Below are 19,432 nucleotides of genomic sequence, written 5' to 3'. Positions count from 1 at the left end.
GTTAAGTTGGTTTTAAAGTAATTTAAGGTTTTTAGTAGAAAGCAAGCCTGCAGTAAAGCGTAAAAAAAATGTCAAATTGGCAATTGACCCTTCTAATGTTGAAGGAACAACGGAGTTGCGCGTCCCGTAATGTACCGTCCCTAGCCTACCGTAGCAGATTTTACATTCGTATTTTGAAAAACCTATCCCCATTCCACTTTGAGTATTATTTCATTTGGGCGATGCACTTGTAGCGGACGCTGTTGATTAGCATGCCCGCCGCGAAATTTTTTTCCCACGAGATTTCTGTCTCATTGATTCTAGTCACTCTAAAAGTAAGATTTTCCGAAAGGGAACGTTCAAATATTACGTAACGCTTTTTTTCCGAATTTTTGACCCCCCCCCTCCCCCATGTAACGCCAACGTAACGCTTTTTTCAATCCCCCCCTCCCCCATGTAACGCTTTTTCACTACGAATTCAGCACAAAAAACTACCATTCCGTACTCGAAAGCGTTACGTAACGTTTTGCTTGAACCCCCTCCCCCCCGATGTGACGCTAACGTAACGCTTTGCATAAACCCCCCCCCTCGAAGGCGTTACGTAATATTTGAACGTTCCCAAAGTGTTTTGAGAGATTGGTTGATTCAGATTGCGAAATAACTATTTGCCAATGAAATTCTGCAATGATAATAAAATATAAGCTTTCCCTAACCCTACTTTTTTAGAAAAGCTAGTGCACGGCAAAAAATAATTTAAAGAAATGGGAGTCGAACCCTCGTTCTCACGATCACTAGGCCGAGGATGAAACCACTGAACCAACCGTGCCAACGAGAAAATGTTGCATTCGCACGGTTTTAATACAAACTTTTACCAAAATATGCAAATGAGACAAAAATCTCGTGGGAAAAAAAATTTCGCGACCGCCCATACACAGCCGTCAGTAGGACAGCAACACCACTAAGCATGATTGAATGACGAGGAGTGACCGGGACACTATTGATTCGTTTATTGACTTATTTTAACTGAGTGGCGCTGAACGACAGAATCCAACAAGAGCACCAAATGAAAACACCAGAACAACTAACGATTCTACCTCCAGAACTCAGTACAATGCGCTGTCGTCTTACATGGTGACCTTGACTTCAGAAATTAAGAACTCTTCTGAATAAAACTCAATAACCTACCGATAAGTCAAACTAAGTAACAAAAGTGAGTCAATCTTAGTTTTGATTGGGAAAGCGCTACTGTGAGCACTGCAAACGCTGTACACAACGGTAGGCACTTTAACAAGCAGATTTCTAATAATCCACGCGCGTATCCAATCCAACCACGAACCAATGAGGTGCTACGTTATCTGCTATTGTGACCATTCCAGCATTCAGCCAGAGAATTAATAATTACTTTGAACTTTGTTTGGTAATTACAGAAGAAAAAAGAGCTATAGCAGAGGTGGGAATCAAACCCACGTCATTGTAATGACTACTACCGCCCCAACCCAATGCGCCAAGCCAACCGATGGCAAAGCGATGATTTAATTTAGCTAGAATTTGCGTTTTTCCTTTATTCTTCCTAAACGCAATTTTGATGACGTCATGAAAAGCGTAGCTTCTGATTGGTTCGTGCTGGATTGGATATCTGCATGTTAAAGTGCCTACCGTACACAACCACACAAAGTAACATAACGGCAAATATGCGTGTCCATGAAGCACTAGTCACAATGCGATTAAGCATTTTTCCAAAAATTCATTTCTTACAATTCCTTAAATTTCTAAGCGAGACGCAGGATTGCACTAAAAGCCCGCGGTTTTGTACAAATCAAGAGGATTCCAGCGCGCATGACGTCAGAGAGTGGTCGGGCGTTGCACACTTTATACTACAACAGTCTTACACCAGAAAGAAACCGTTTTCGGGATGGATCTTTGAGGAGTTTATAGCAATGAACTTTTCCAGTTGATCGATTAAAATTGTCAATCCAAGATATCTTATTTTTTTCAGCGTTTTACGTCATTTTTCGAATTTTATCTCTGTAAAAACGACAAAGTCAAACGGGGACGCAAACCTGTACCGAGAATAGGCCTCATGTCCCTCAGAACAAATCGCAGCATAACTGCAATTTAGTGGGCAGCCTCGGTAAAGAAACACAATCAAGATTGCGCTTATCAATGATGTATTGTAAAAAGTATTCAGCACAGGTTAAAGAGCACCGAATTAATAAGCCACAATTCGATATACTACCATACAACATAATATTTGAGTTCTTTCAAGAGAACGATACAACCGAAGTGTTAATGGTCTTGTTTGATGATACACGACGTTCATACACAGCCACACGAGCACCTTCGGTGCAGGGTCAGGTCTAATTGCAAGAAAGGTAAGTTTTATCGGGTGCGTGAGTGGTTACGACAGTACGATGTATTTTATTAATAAATAACTTTTTTATTTTACTTTTGTAATTGCAGTTTATTTATGCGAACATTTTACCCTACAAACCTCAAAAGTTTTTCAATTGAACGACTTCACTCAGCCTTGTGGAGATAACCAGGAAGAACGCCCCCTTCTTCACAATTTACACTTTTATTGTTTAATACAAACTAATGGAAAACCTTGTATAGACTCTTAAAGCTGACCAACAGAAAATCTGTCGACACTTTTGCACAAAACGTTTGGGTTATCTGTTGCCTTGATCGTTACCTGAATATAATATATCGTGACAGTTGTTACAACTATCATGCACCCAATAAAATACATACTACAATAATGCAAATAAGACCAAAGTCGTCCGGTACTATAGTGCGGGAGCCTACGCCTGTATCACGAAACCTAAATGTCATGCTCAGGTTTTTGATGTAGCTTTCCCAGTGTTAATGTAACTTTAGCTTAAGTACCCTATCTTAAGTTTATCAATATAAATATACGATTGCACATAAGACTCAGAAAAAAAAAGTATTTTTCTGCAGACTGCACAAAGCACAACATTATTCATGACGTTTTGATGAATGATGCAAGGTAATGGTGAATTCACTCTGTGATTGGTCTAAAAACGAGTCAAACTTAAACTTTTATAAATTTAATCTTTCAATATTGATTTCTTAAATAGAATGCTTTGTTTCTCCTTGCATTTAAAACATGCAACACAACATTTGCAAAGCAATTACGACATCAACATTTATGTAAATCAAGGTTTATCAAAACACTGAAACTTGATAGCAAATCAGCATAGTGGAAACAGCGTAGAACATAAATTATTGCGAAATTAAAAACTGGCAAATGCATCGTACACCAAGTAGTTCTTAATACGACAATCATTTGAAAAATATACGAATTGGATAAAATTGTTCAAACACAAGTAAACATAGGAAATGCATAACTAATCTAATGGACTCCAGCGTAAACTGTTAGGGAAGTCTTATTCAAGATCACCTTAATGCATTAACAGCTTAGAAAACAAAGTGAACAATTAAATTCATTTTTATTCCGTTCCATGTCACAGCATCATCTAACCACCAAATAAAGCGTAAGCACTTTTTATGTCTATACAGTTGCAGTCAAACTTGTTTATGATTTATTTGCTTTTTCTTTAGCTTCTTTTTTACGTTTTTCTTCTGCATTTGCAATAACAGTTGGAGCTTTATGACTAGTATCTTTGACATGGTGTTGAGCTGATTCCTTTTTGCTTCGCCCTACATAAAATATTTCATTTATATAGTTATTTTTTCAAATATTATTACACATTAATTTTTTATAAATTAAGGTTAAAGTAAATAAAAAAAATCACAAAATTAATGGTGCAAACTACAAAGTGCATACAAAAGCACAGGAGTGCACGACTGCACATATTCATATGGAAGTACTTGCATATGTAAGTAAGTATATACATAAATCAAATTTTCATAACTCAGTAAACCAAATAAACATCTTTTAGCTATACAGTAGGGTGGAGTGAAAAAAATTTTTTTTTTCAAATCAAAAAATCAGATTAACTAAAAGTGGCATATGGACCTAAAACCAACTTCTGAGAAGTTTTTGGGTTTGTGCCACCTACACCCAGGTGGCCCATAATTTTTAAAGGTCATCCGAGGGTCAAATTTCATGAAAATCCCATAACTTGGAAACCGGTTAAGCTAGAATGTTGGTTTTTGGCTTAAAATTTCCAGAAGGTCCATGTTTATATATGCTCTAATGCAACTTTTGTCTCTATTTTAACTACATAAGCTGATAATAATAAAAAATGACGTTTTAGTTTGAAAGATATGTAACGTGAAGAATTGAAAATGCTATATTTGAACTATTTGCACCCATAGTTATGTGTTAAGGCATAATAGGTACAAACTGACTGAGTACTGCTTAAAATACTTTCTAAGTAGTTGGTACAAAGGATATGCAAGCAACAATCATGGATATGTGACAAAAAAACTCAATGACAAAAACAATGTAGCAAAGACTCCTATGCAATAATGTTACAATGTTATTTGACATTAAGTTTCAAAATTTACATCTTTGGTTTCTATGAAATTTATAAGAAACTACTTACAATCAGGGTCGCATTGTAAAAATTATTATGTGGTGAAAAAATATTGAAAACATCCTGAAAACATCAGGACTATCAAAGTCAGAAAAACTATGTTTCGACTCTGATCCATTGCAAATTTGGGCAAGGCTGACTCTGCTTTGGTAAAGACCCTTGCCAACCTTAATCCACCACTGTTTGCAATGAGTGTTACAGAAACCATGACATCAACTCATTTATAATTACACGTATCCAATAACAATACACAGCCAGGGGCTCCAAGGGGGGGGGAGAAGTCGGGCAACTTTCCCCCCTAGGATAACATTGCAGCCTAAAGGAAAAACGAGTAGCTTTTCGTTTTTTCACGTTTGAGGGGGCCCATTTTTGCCACTAAAAATGATAGTGTACCAACTTAAAAAAAACAATTTTTTGAATGAAATAGGCAGTTCCAAGTATTTTTCGATCATAGTATATGTAACTTCAAATGTATCTCATCAAGAACAAATCATTCTCGTATTAAGGTAGGCGATGTTAAACAGCTTCAAGACGTAAAATTTGATGCTGTTAAGCCTACTGATTTATGCATCATCAATTTTCTATTGTTTTAACTTGGAAACTGGTGCTGCTGCGTTTGGCTAAGCGTGTAGCCTACTATTTTTGCTTGACCAACGGAACCTTGACTTAAAAAAATGCGTTAGCCAGGCGTAAGTCCACCCTGTTAGCTCAGTGGTTATGCGCCCGGCTCAAGATGACGCAGCGCTGGTTTGACTCTCGTGGTCATATCATTTTTGGAGTAATTGATGTACTGTAGCTTGTGTCATTTTCAAGTGTAACCAGGCCAGATAGGAAATTCAAAATAAAGCTGCCTCAATCAAGAAGCCTACTTGAGCAGTTTCAAATCCATGCTTCTCTGCATTTGTTTTTCCTTTACAATATCATGCTAGGGGGGAAAGTTGCCCGACTTTCCCTCCCCCTTGGAGCCCCTGGCTGTGTATTGCTATTGGATACGTGTAATTATAAATGAATTGATGTCATGGTTTCTTTAACACTGATTGCAAACAGTGGTGGATTAAGGTTGGCAAGGGTCTTTACCAAACCAGAGTCAGCCTTGCCCAAATTTACAATAGATCAGAGTCGAAACATATTTTTTCTGACTTTGATAGTCCTAATGTTTTCAAGAGGTTTTCAATATTTTTTCACATGATAATTTTTATAATGTGACCCTGATTGTAAGTAGTTTCTTATAAATTTCATAGAAACCAAAGATGTAAATTTTGAAACTTAATGTCAAATAACATTGTAACATTATTGCATAGGAGTCTTTGCTACATTATTTTTGTCATTGAGTTTTTTTTGTCACACATTCATGATTGTTGCTTGCATATCCTTTGTACCAACTACTTAGAAAGTATTTTAAGCAGTACTCAGTCAGTTTGTACCTATTATGCCTTAACACATAACTATGGGTGCAAATAGTTCAAATATAGCATTTTCAATTCTTCACGTTACATAGCTTTCAAACTAAAACGTCATTTTTTATTATTATCAGCTTATGTAGTTAAAATAGAGACAAAAGTTGCATTAGAGCATATATAAACATGGACCTTCTGGAAATTTTAAGCCAAAAACCAACATTCTAGCTTAACCGGTTTCCAAGTTATGGGATTTTCATAAAATTTGACCCTCGGATGACCTTTAAAAATTATGGGCCACCTGGGTGTAGGTGGCACAAACCCAAAAACTTCTCAGAAGTTGGTTTTAGGTCCATACGCCACTTTTGGTTAATCTGATTTTTTGATTTGAAAAAAAAAATTTTTTTCACTCCACCCTACTATACAGTATTACATGCAACTACAAACCTTCTTTTCAGAATAACAGAAAAATTGTCTTGTGATAGTCTACTAGTCTATGATCATCATGATCACATGACGCTTAATTGCTTAAGCGTCATGTGATTTTGCCTCTCCCCTACCTTGCCGTTTCAGTCTTATGCGTTTCTTTTTTCGATTTTGTGTATGTAGATTGGTATTGAAATTTCAATTAATGTACAGTAGAACATCAGTCAGTTGGTTCCTTAATAAGGGCTAACATGAGTATAGCCAAAAACGTTTGTAATTTTTAGTTGATTTTCATGCTATTATATTATGTTAAATGCCGTGTGGTTGTTAGGTTATATTTGTCTATGGTTCATAAAAATCACCTCTTCACCAAAATTTTATTACCGGTAATAGTATTTGTTGTTCAAACAATAAATATATATACTGTATATATACACTTTAAATTTTCTACCAAAGCTCTTTTATTGATTTAGTATGTACAAAAAATTTTAGTTCAATAGATATTTTGTAATAAATTTATTTTCTTGAATATATATGGGGTAGCCTAGTGTACAGACGAGGCCTAAAGGCCAAGACGGTGTGCCACTGTCTGCAATTATAATGCACCATAGCCTATATATATATTTAGGGTCTGCTACTATTCGGCGAGTCCGATTCGGAGAGTTCCTTATTCGGAGATTTTTTAAAAAAATTTTTTTAAATTGTTAATAATTTAAAAAAAATTAAAGGTTTACTCTAAACTGCCACTTAGGTTTTAACTTCATCTTTTATGGCAAACGCTATTTGGCAACTGTCTTTTTTTAGTTGACACGTTTTCGCTGAGACTATCTCATTAACCCCTATTGTTAATCATGAAAACTGTTGTTTTGAATTTGATGTAAAACAAACATTTTGAACGAACCCAGACAACAAAATTCGTCATTTTTACATTGATTCGAACGTCTGCAGACGTAATGTAATAATGACGTAATAATGTAATAATGTAAATCAATGTAAAAATGACGGATTTTGCCGTCTGGGAATGCACTCAAAGGTAAACACTGGATAAAATGCAAGAATGCAAAAGAAACGATATTGTGGAATAAAATACAAAATTCTCTAAATAAACAGAAGAATCGGACATACGGTACATCTCTCTGTTATCATTTTTAATGCAAAATTCCTTTTGTGAGTCCCTTTGTCTGGAACAAATAAAAACTGTGCTATTGAAATTTCCGATTGTAGTTTTGGTCTCAATCTCATCATCATGATTCGGAGTAAGATGTTTGTTAGGTGATTCACAAGGCTAATTGTTCTGTGGAGTGAGCATTTTATTGCTCCGATTTTCTTTGGTAAAGTTATGAACATGGAACGTACCATATCACTAGAGTCTTTCCGGTGTCATAAATATGATTCAAGATCTCAGTGGTTAGGTCTAAACTCCACTCATCTAAAGCTTTGATAATTTCAACGATAAAAGAAACGATATTATGGAATAAAATACAAAATTCTCTACTGTAAATAAACAGAAGCCGTCGTTGGATTTAGAATTTTGTAATAGTTGAGGATTCTAATATATTCTAAGTTTGCATGCAGATTGCAGAAGGCGACGCAGGATACATGTCAATTTTATCTGAGCAAACATTAATAGTTCAAAAATAAATTTAATTTGCTTTTTAGTTTTAAGATCTCAATGGTTAGGTCTAAACTCCACTCATCTAAAGCTTCGATAATTTCAACTATAAAAGAAACGATATTGTGGAATATCCTAGTATGCGTATCCTAGTCAGCTAAAGTTCTCTTTTCTACACGATTTCAACGTTTAGCGACATTAAAACGATGTAGAAACGATAATTTCTGCTGGTCGGGATAACTAGGCCACAGTATTTCAACGTTTAGCGACATTAAAACGATAGGCCACACTTTTGGTTATCTGCTACTACAATGTAAAAATGAACTGTTAGGCTAACTGGGTTCTTGGATCAAATTTTTACTGGTTGGGATAACTAGGCTACGGTACCCGATAATTTCCTTTCAATCCAAGCTGTAGGCCACACATTTGTTGATCCAGACTACCGGTAAGCAGTTTAACTATTCAAAAGTACTAACTTATAGACATAAACATGATTTTTTTTTTTGTAACATCTTCTTTTTTTATTTTCCTTTCATATCTTAAAATTTTCTGAAGGTGTTGCGGCCGTGCCAAATTTCTTTCAACTCAATCACTTACTTCGGTCACAAGCACGTTTTGTCGCTTCTACCTTTTTCTCGACCTTTGCTATGTTGACGTGTATTGTTTTTGATATGATGGTCACAAATAAAAACAACTGAACTGACATGACGAATTTTCATTTAATTGTTCAAACATTTTATTTCTATTTTCTCTGCACGATTTCAACGTTTAGCGACGTTGAAGCGATGTAAAAACGGCAACGATAAATAGGCTACGGCAGCAAATATTTTCAAAAAAATTTCAAAAAATCTCCGAATAGGGAACTCTCCGAAAAAGGCTGTCTCCGAATAGGGAACTCTCTGAATCGGACTCTCCGAATCGGAATCTCTGAATCGGACTCGCCGAAACGGGCCATTCCGATATATTTATGTAGTCATCCCAAATGTACCCACTAAATACACCGAAAGGGCTTTGGCCAAAATGGTGTACTACTTACTATATATCCAATTGTTCAGTTGTCGACTTTGTGATCAAAGAAATGGCAAGATTAAGTAGGCTGGTTTGATTCTTGAGGTGTGCACTTATGCAACACATTTCAAAAATGGCTCTCTATTCAACAGCACGTAGTGCAGTGAATAATTCACAAACAACAACAACACTTCAACAATAAGCATAAATTTTACTGTTAATCTTAGTGACCAGACCTGTGTCAGCGGTTTAAAGACTAGAGCTACTCAAGTATGCGAAACTGCCAGGAATAAGGTTGCAAAGACGCTCTCTCAATTTGAGGGGAAAGATTCTTTCAATCAATTATTATGTTTATGACTAAGTACAAACAAGGCACATACCAAAGTAATCTAGTTCTGTAAGCACCACAACATATTAAAAATATATATACAATACATCATGCATACCTTTACCACCATGACCAGTCAACTTATCTTGATCATAATTATATTGATCATATTCATCTTTTTCATAGTTTTCCCCAGCCTCAGACATTTTGTAACAGTAACACTATTTCGAAATGTATTACATATATGGTAACAAAAAAGCAGTTATTACCTGCAAAATCAAATCACTGATACTTTCATTTCATTTTATTAACTGGTTTGTATTATCAAACTTCACTGTTTAAGTCTAAAATCAAATAACATATGGTGTCTAAAACAAAGACATGTATTATGTAATCATAGGCTACCGGTATATGTGGATTTTTTCATGGGAAAATTTTACCACGATTTTGCATTGCGTTTACTGCACATGCACACTGTGCTATATTCAGTGGGTGCAACCTAGTTCGTACCCTCAGTTCGTACCCTGAAAAGATCAAGAGAAAAAATTAAATAAAGCCGAAGTCGCTGATCGCAGTTTGATAGCACAAAGCCGAAGTTGCTGATGGGAGTTTCCGCAAACAACTCGAGGGTTAGGGTTAGCGGAAACTGCGGAAAAATATTTGCGGAAACTGCGATCAGCGAGGGTTAGGGTTAGAGAGCATAGATTACTCAATGGTTAGAGTTAGGGTAAGCGGAAACTGCAGAAAAATGTTTGCGGAAACTGCGATCAGCGAGGGTTAGAGCATAGATTACTCCATGGTTAGAGTTAGGGTAAAGGTTAGCGGAAAGTGCGGAAAAATGTTTGCGGAAACTGCGATCAGCGAGGGTTAGGGTTAGAGCATTGATTAGTCTATACTCTATAGTTAGAGAAAAGTGCACAAAAATGTTTGCGGAAACTGCGATCAGCGACTTCGGTTTTGTACTATCTTTCTCTTGATCTTTTCAGGGGAAAAATTTTAAAATGTTTGCGGAAACTGCGATCAGCGACTTCCGCTTTTTTTAATGTCTTCTCTCGATCTTTTCAGGGTACGAACTGTTTAGGGTACGAACTAGGTTGCATCCAGGTGTAACCTAATTCGTACCCTGAAAAGATCGAAAGAAAAAATAGCACAAAGCCGAAGTCACTAATCGGTGTTTCTGCAAAAATTAAGTTAGGGTTAGGGTTAAGTGGAAACTCCGATCCATGTGCTATTTTGGCATTTTTTAATTTTTTTCTCGATTTTTTCAGGGTATGAATTAGGTTGCATCCATAGTGAGTTACACGTGCCATGGGGTATATGAATAGCTGAAATACGGTACACCTTCAAACGGCTGAGTGCATCTGATTCTGAATTGGTAGGCATGGGTTCGATACCCTGTCAAGTCATGCTAAAGACTTTTTAAAAGAGGTACTGAAACTTATTCCTGTTTGGCACTCAATAATGGTAGGCTATGGATTCGGGTAATCATGTACTCAGTTGCGCCTCTAAGCTTATTATCACCAATCAATCAAGTTTATTTCGGCATAGCTCCAGTCTCCACATTCATTTTCAATGTATAATACACATCGGGAGATATAACAAATCGCTTTTTTTAAATATATATATATGTATGGAAGCTACGTACACCATGGAGTCACCGAAAAAAAACGTGCAGTTATCTAAGTCAAGGTGTTCCCACAAATTTTATATACTTAATCTTATATAGGCTACATACATCAGCAATCTGCATTGACACTACCTGCTTTGTATAGCGCTGAGGAGCAACACATACTGCAATTGACACAGCACTACCGTAGGCTACGGTATATAAAACAAGAATTAATGTCATTTTGGTGGCAATTTGTTTTTGATGCAAAATTATAAAAATACATGTAGGTTAATGACAAAAGGAAAGCTAAAAGTATGTCTGTACATGTAAATCTTATGTCAATAGTTTGATCAAATCAAGAAGATTAAAGCAAGCCTATGACAATGCTTGTCTAGTAACCAAATATTTAAGCTATTTTGGCATGTCTAACACTAACTTTTCGCTATGGCACTGCATGCATTAGTGGTAAACACAACATCAAATCTTTCACTTTGGCAAAATAAAGTATTTATTTATCTTATCTGATGCTTTACAAAACATTTGAGTTTAGATACAGACTTACAGTAGCACCCTAAAATTACTTTCAATTATGTATTATTGTTTTATGTCCCTTTTGTGTTTTTGATAAAATAATCAATTGATTGATTGAATCAATTCTTAATTGTCAAAACGCAGAAAAAAAAAATTTTTTTTGTAGACCTACCGTACCGGTACGTCCTAGACTTGAGTAACCAATTTTTGAAACTGTCTTGATAAACAGTTTCGCACTATCAAAAAATCTGGGAAAGTTGCTTTGCATTGAAGTTTAAGCAAGCTACTGCAGAATAAAGTTTTCGTTTAAAACTACTGTACAACTGCTGACTTCTACATAAGTTCAGAACATAACCCCCAGTGTTTTGTTTCATGTCAAACCTCCAGACCTACGTGGAAAGGTTGCCAGTAGTTCGACAGATGGGATTGACACTACGCTAGAAAGTTCGTTCATGTTTCTTTATTCATCAGCAAAGACGCATATAAGACCAACGTCCAACACATTAGAGAACCAGCTTCAATTTATCAAGTACCTAGTATACCATACAACCAAGTATATCAGTACTGTATTTCTGGAATACTCAATCCTGACGGTCTTCAATTAATGGGAGACAATGAAAACGGCACAAAATCCACAAATCAGTTGAAAAACCCTTTGGAACTGAGGCTGCGTCTATTTACGTACATAAACATCGTCCTTTATTCTTGTGGCGCTCAAGTGACAACATAACAAAAAAAATAACAAGATTATCAAACGATTACTATAAAGTTAAAACACGTCTACAACACGATTTCTTGCACTTTTCATATCTATCTGTCTAAAAACTTCAGGTAGGTTCGTGCTTTATCAAATACTACATCTTATTTTTAATAATTAAGCTTCACTAAATTTTGCGTAATTCATATCAGTCTATTTTTATTATTGCAATCTTCTATTTTTTTTTTTTTTTTTTAACTTAAAAGTCAATCTTGTTGCATATGTCCGGTCTATATTCAATCCAACAAAAACACCTTCTGGCAACACTGCATGAACGTGTTCTTTTCATGAAGAGTTGCCACAACGATATTTTCCAATATCAACATGATCACCAGAGGTATGCAGGGAGCCACTTTGGAGTATTTAGGGGTCATAGTCTCGGTTTTTGGCCAGAGTCGGAGTGGAGCCTGAGTTAGAAATTTTTGTCAAAAAAAGGAGCCGGATTGGAGCTGGAGTATGATTTTTTCCGGCTAATTCTTTGAGTGTACAAGCAGCCCAATTACTCTGTAGCCTACTTGGTGCAGCCGTTATTTTTGTTTAAGTCTATGGTTTTGTTTTTTAAACAGTACTTTTTTCATTGAAAAATATGCTTTATTTTTATGACAGGGATAGAGAAGGTATAAGTGTTATATGTAGTAGGCTATAAAAGATCTATGTTTTACGTTTGGAGTCGGATTGGAGTTTGGAGTCACTATTTTCAAAATATTTGAAGCGGGAGTGAATTCGGAGTGGCATACTACAGAGTCGGAGTGGAGCAGGAGTCTGAAAGCCTGACTTCCTACACCTCTGATGATCACCTAAAAGTTAAAACCTTTAGGGCTTGTTCACCTTTATTGAGATCTTCAAAAGGATTTCATTCAAATAAAACTTGCAAGAAACTACAAAGAAACCACACGAATTTGCACCAACCAAACGAAAGGAGGGCAAAATCAAAAGATTTAAACTTTAAACAACGGATTAATAAAACAATAGTGCACTATACATCAAATAATTTTTTTTAATATCTTTATTTTCGTATGAAGAAAAAGTTACCTTATAAGTTATTAGTTTTATTAGAGTTCATAGGCTACTGACCAGTGGCGGATTCAGAACGTAATTTATGGGTGGGATTAAGAAATATCTTGGTGAGCCTTCACCAATAATGCCACGGCAGGGCAGCATACAAAAACTTAGTATTACCGGACCTTCTACGCAAGGCAGAGTCTCCTAGGTTTCGAGTTAAAAAAGTTGATTATGTCATCATCATCCGAACTGTCAATGAGTTGTCTTTCAAAAGACAAATGTGTCATGTTGTTAAGGCGTCCATCAGTCAGCATGGATGATCTCAAGCGCGTTTGGATCCTGTTTGTTGCGGAGAAAAGTGTCTCAACGCTGCAGGACGTGGAAGACAGTGTTATGATGGTCCTTAACACTGTTCATGTTTGGGAAAATTTCAACATGGCAGGCAGTTGTCCAGTAGGCTAGTAGGCAGCAGTGGCCGAGTGGTTAGCGCGTTGGGCTCGCAGTCGAGAGCCTGCATGTTCGACTCCAGCCACCCGCACTTGCTGTTGTTTCTCTGGGCAAGAAACTTTACGATAATTGCCGCTACGTAGTGATCGATTTCGAGTAATGGGTAGTACCAAATTTAAGTCATAAGTAGAGTAGACAACCGGAAACAGACATTGTAGTCGGCTGCAGCGTGGGTCAGGTGTACGTCGGAAGGCGTACACCGATGCACTCAAGTCCGCTTTCCCGCAATGCAGAATAAAGATAATAAAACAAAACAAACAAAACTTCCATTATTGTAAAAAATTTTTACCAATCTATTTTCCGTCTGATGCGTTAAATGAATACGGCATGCTCAGTATCTGCGATCTCAATGCCATAGGCTACAGTGCACACAGACCATTTAGAATGTTTTTTCGCTAAAAGTGACAGATCCAGGTGCGAAAGAGGCCGTTTCTCTCATTAATCCATAGGAGCCACAGACCAGACAGCAGACCATGTCGTCCATGACTGCCCAATCCATCAACCACCACATGGAACGCTTGGATTGAAGGCCCTGGATGACGAGACTGTCGAGTGGCTGATGATTTCATGCCCAAACATATAGTCCGGAAGAAGACAGCTCATACGACGAAGAAGAAGAAGTTGAACATTAATATTTTTTTCATGAATCTGATTTTGGGTGGGCCCACTGTCAATCTGGGTGGGCCTGTACCAATCAGGCCCACCCGGTAGATCCGCCCCTGCCTTTCACACAAGCTGGAAGACTGGATTTTGGGAAGTAGCAATGGGAGCAGGGGCGCCGGAAGCAGGGGAGAGAATGCCCCCCTGCCCTCAAATTTTCAGCAGATGGAGGGGCAGGGGGGCAATGGTGCCCTTTTAAAGTCATGTATACTACTAAACATTTTGCAATATAACAATTTCTGTTATTCGCTTTTAGCCTAATTATGATCTTTCATTTTTGCCTCAAAATAATATTTACGGCACAAAATTTTGCAACACACTACAGGCCTTAAAACTCGTTGTTTTTTTTTCGGCAGCCATCGTGGCCTACCGGGAGCTCCTTCTCGGCGGCCAAATCTGCGTGCTTGGAGGCCAAAATACAAAATAAAAATAACGATAGCACAAGTAAATAGAATTAAACTTGCAACAATGCTAAAATGATCACTTAGTGTTGTTGAAGTCTGGGCCTGGGCCTTGGGCGACGTCCTACAATGGAATCGTTGCACCACTTAATAACTGCTTTATCGGGATTGTAATCCAGTACTATTCAAACGACACTCGCACGAGTGTCTCCAATGTGGCTGATTTTATAGAAGTTCGCCACTCCCCTAGAATTCTTTTTAGCAACGAAAAACAACGTTCGACATGATTGTCTTAACGATGACGGCAAGGTAATAAAATAAGTATTTCAATGATTAAAACATTACTTGTAGGCTTTAACTGCCCTTTATCAGAACCGACGATGCACTAGCAAGTGCGAAATATTTTTTCTGTTACATCAGATCCCTGTTGCCTTAGCAATTGAGGTTTAGAGCTGTTTCAATGATGTAAGTTACATTACTAAAAGAAGCATAATTTTTGCAAAATATGATAAAAAAATGTTTTCCCCATTGATGTCAACTAATTTAGTTCTCCTTTTTAACAACGGTTTAATGTCCGACAACATCAAATCGACATAAAAACGACAATATTGCCAGCCGATGTAAATTAGCACTTCGGATTAAGACTTTCTTAAAATAAACGTCGGGAATTACAAACAAGACTTACAGCGCTGGCGATTGCAGATGAATATATTCCATCAATAACAAATATTCCCCGCACAATGCAACAGTGGCGATTATGACGCGCTGACCTAATTTTGTGTCACTCTTTGATACTACATATTTTCGACAGTTAATTCTATTGCGAAATTAAATAATTGGCTAGAAGAGACCGGCGGCCAAACTTTGCCGATTGAGGAGGTAGCACCGGCGGTTCATTCAAGCACTACTTAGCGGCCATGGCCGCAGGCTGCTTTAAGGCTTGACAGTAGGTTACATCATTATAACATAGCATGGTACCCTTCTTTGTATACCGATTATCATTATACTTTATCATAAAACTTGAAAAAAAATGGCCTTTTAGTAAACAAAAGTGCCTTTTTTTCGTAATCTTGCCCCCCCAGTCAAAAATCGTTCCGGCGCCCCTGAATGGGAGAGTGATCCAAGCTTTTAGACCTGGGCCTATGATAAGTTTAAGTGCCCGTAAGCGTAAATTTTCAAAGTGACCAGGAATTTGATAAAAGCAACGCATATTCTTTGGATAAACCGATGGTGTGTTTTCATTAGATAGGAGTGCCTTGATCTTAGGTTTGAGGATCTCATTGATACCGGTCCTCATATAGGCTACAAGAGATGTCCCTGACAAAATGTTCCCTATTTGGTAACTATTTAAAAAAACTGACCAATTAGAAGCCGTATTTCTTTCTTATGTCACACCATTTGTAAAGTTGCTTTTGTGTGATTGCGTCGAGCTCGTAGATTTGCTCCAAGGTTGCCAGTTTCCGCTGTTTTCTTACGGAACTGGTTAGTTTTGTTTTGGAGTTGTAGAAAAAGTTTATCAATCAATTTTTCTTTTTCGATCTATTTTTATGTTCTTTTTTTTCGATATTGAGTATACTTTTACTCAAATTTGTAATATTTTGGCCTACTTTTGTTTCATCACTTTTGATGGTTGGACTACTTTTAAGTAGCAACATAGCCAGTAACGACAACTTAGACACATCTGGATACCAGTGGCGTACCGTGATCACTTTGACAGGGTGTTCAGTGACGGCAAAGCAATAGAGGGGTCTGGGAGGCCTCCCCAGGAAAATTTTTAAAATTAACATTGAATTTGGTGCGTTCTGAGAGCATTTTCAGCACAACTGAACATGAATGAACTGAACTGAACACGAACTGAACTGAACATGAACATGAACATGAACTGAACATGAACAAAACTGACAAAAATAATGTTGTCGGAATGGAGAAGAATACAAAATAGATATTTATTTGACAGCGCCTATTGAATGAAAGACTTAATAATATCAAACATTAAGTTGCATTTCTAAAGTCACATACTTCAGTTCAGTTTTTATTTCCGACCATCAAAACGAACAATATTACTTGCCATAACACAGCAGGAGTCTGAAAAAACGCGAAAGTTAAAGCGTGCTCGAGATGGAAATGATTTACTTCATGCAAGGATTAGGCACGGTCGCAACACCTTGAGAAATGTACAAGCGAATTAAAAACAAACAGGTGAAAGTTTAAAATGTCTAATGTCGCATGTAGTCTAAACGCAGCTTTAGCCACTAGCCAATTTTTTCATTATCAGTACCGGTATCATCAGTGACGTTCGGTGGCTTAAACCGTTGGGAAAGCAACTTGTAAATATGCTGCAGCAAGGTAGTAGGCCTAGGCACGAAGGGCGTAACCGTCGGGCGAAGCCCGAAGGCAACACCTACAGCGGGGGGTCTGGGGGGCCTCCCCCAGAAATTTTTGAAAAACACTTCCAATTTGGTGCGCTCTGAGAGCATTTTCAAAACAAATCAAACATAAAAATCTGTCAAATTGTGCTTCGCCTATGTCGTGATCATACATCCATTTAATGTTTAGAAGTCATGAACAATCTTAATTTTAACATTGCAGGACCAAAATCCAGTGTTAAACATGGAATAATAGTTGTCTAAATATTTAATTCGTCATGAATGTTCATTCATTCTCAGATATTCAGTTAGGCCTACACTACAAAAACTAACACTTAGGTCTAAACATTACAACCGCAAGCAATTTGTACAAAAAGCTGGATAAGTTTGCCTCCTGAGTATAGAAGCTTAACAAACTAAATATTGCAGCCGCACCTGAACGTTCATTGGCGAAGTAACGTTATATCAACGCTGTAAAAAGGGCAAAGGCATGACTATGAAAGTTAGTAGGCTAAAGTACAGTACATGGCGAGGAGACATCAAAAAACAGCAACAATTATTTCGGCATTATGATGCTTGTGCTGTGTACCGTGACGAGCACCATTCTGACGAGTTAGTCTAGCCGCTCTAGCGAATGTATGCATTGACGTCACTGGGAAAGCAAGACTCACCTGGTCTCACCATAACACATCTGATTGGCTAAGCAGCTGGTGACGTTTTGCAAAACGAGTGATGATTGGATAAAACGAAGGCGTTTTTTGACATTTTTGAATCTGGGTAAGCAAGTTTGATAGTTGCTTACCTAGAGCCTCAGTGATTGTTTCTGACAGAAGCGTTTGCCTTAATTGGCATTTATAGGCAAGACATGCGGTTTGGTGAGGATTTAGACTACTCACAAGCGTTACGAGTAATTCTAGTCACGAATACAGTAATTTTCAAGTTAAAATAGACATGATAAAAATAATAAGAAGTTAAACCTAGAATTCAATCATTATAACCTACTTTGCATAGTTTTCTCTCAGGTAAGCACTGCTTTCCTTGCCTTCCCTCACCGATCGTCACTGGGTATCATTTTGTTCATTGGCTTCACATTTTAATATATATATTATATACCGTACCGGTGGTAGGCCTACACCCAAGACGAAACAAATATTAGGCAATAATTAATGTGAGACAAACCAGGAGACACAGAAAGCGACTTTGAGTCAGCTGGCACCTGCTACATAATTAAGGTGTTTCAGCAATAAGGTACAATACCAGTAACATACAAACACTCTAATTACAAAACGATTAGATGTGTTGTTTTAAAATGCTGCATCAATGATGTTGGCTGTTGCCATAAGCTTTGTTGCAGATTCAGACAAGCTAGTCCTAATTTACTGGCACTTGGTGCATAAGAAACATTTTATCTTATCTTGTATCCAACTCTGATCAGTGATCACCTCAAACTCTAATCCAACAAGCTAAAACTTGCTATTGCCTGGGATTCCCCCAATGACGCGCCGAGGTCTTCAGATCAGCGAGTGAACAGCCTGGCTGAACTAAAACCATTGCTGTTTTCGCTGCCTTGTGACGTCATTTTTCTTAATTGTTTATTTTAAATAGCACTCGCCAAGCTGTCAGTGCACACCCAGCTTAAAGGCAATGACCTCAAACGTTGGAGTATTAAAATTAGAAGGGGACGAGTTTTGCAATTGAAAAGAAAGCAATCAGCATGCAGCAAGATGTTAGAATATCATGAAAGTAAAGAACATCGACAACCGATGGAAATTTTCTTTTTTTCTGGATTTCTTGGGGTGTTCAGTGAACACCTTGAACACCCTAGCCTAAATATACGCCACTGCTGGATACCAAACGAACAGTAGGCTATGTTGGGCCCAACTGAGCTGCCCGACTGGGTCCCAGTGTCAAGCTCCTACCCAACTGGGCAGAACAGTTTGAAAATGTTTGAAACAAAACCCTTCCTAGTGGTGTCGAACTGATGTCTTATGTAGCCTAAACTAGATCACACGAAAGATGCGATGCGCCACTGAACCTTTTCCAAAAATCTTCGAGTTTAAAGGTAGGGTAATGAAAGCAGATTTTTTTTGTGGTTGAAGGGAAGATGAAAGAAGAAAATCTGAAAAAATTACCCATGTTGATGCGCAATCTGCTTTAAGAGATGGCTACTGAATATATTCAGTCTAGGGGAGAGAAGCGTGTGTTCTGTGCGGATGACAGCGCTTCTGGATGTTCAAAGAGAAGTTGTCAAAGGGAAATTTAGCCTATAAGTTAGCCTAAGATTAATCCAGGGTTGGAAGTAACGACTAGTTGTCACTGTTCAATA

General features: G+C 37.4%; 1 long non-coding RNA gene across 1 annotated transcript; it reads right to left on the bottom strand.

Moving 5' to 3' along the window:
* Nucleotides 1–2,130: 2,130 nt before the first annotated feature.
* LOC145785577 (uncharacterized) lies at nucleotides 2,131–9,538 on the bottom strand. Its single transcript, XR_014291192.1, has 2 exons — nucleotides 9,392–9,538; nucleotides 2,131–3,660 (listed from the first exon to the last, which is right to left on the bottom strand). It is a non-coding gene; the product is annotated as an uncharacterized LOC145785577 (long non-coding RNA).
* Between the last annotated feature and the right edge of the window lie 9,894 nt (nucleotides 9,539–19,432).

Source organism: Aplidium turbinatum, chromosome 16 (genome assembly GCF_918807975.1).
Source record: "Aplidium turbinatum chromosome 16, kaAplTurb1.1, whole genome shotgun sequence".
NCBI classification, from domain to species: Eukaryota; Metazoa; Chordata; class Ascidiacea; order Aplousobranchia; family Polyclinidae; genus Aplidium; species Aplidium turbinatum.
This window is presented reverse-complemented; position numbering and strand designations above follow the sequence as displayed.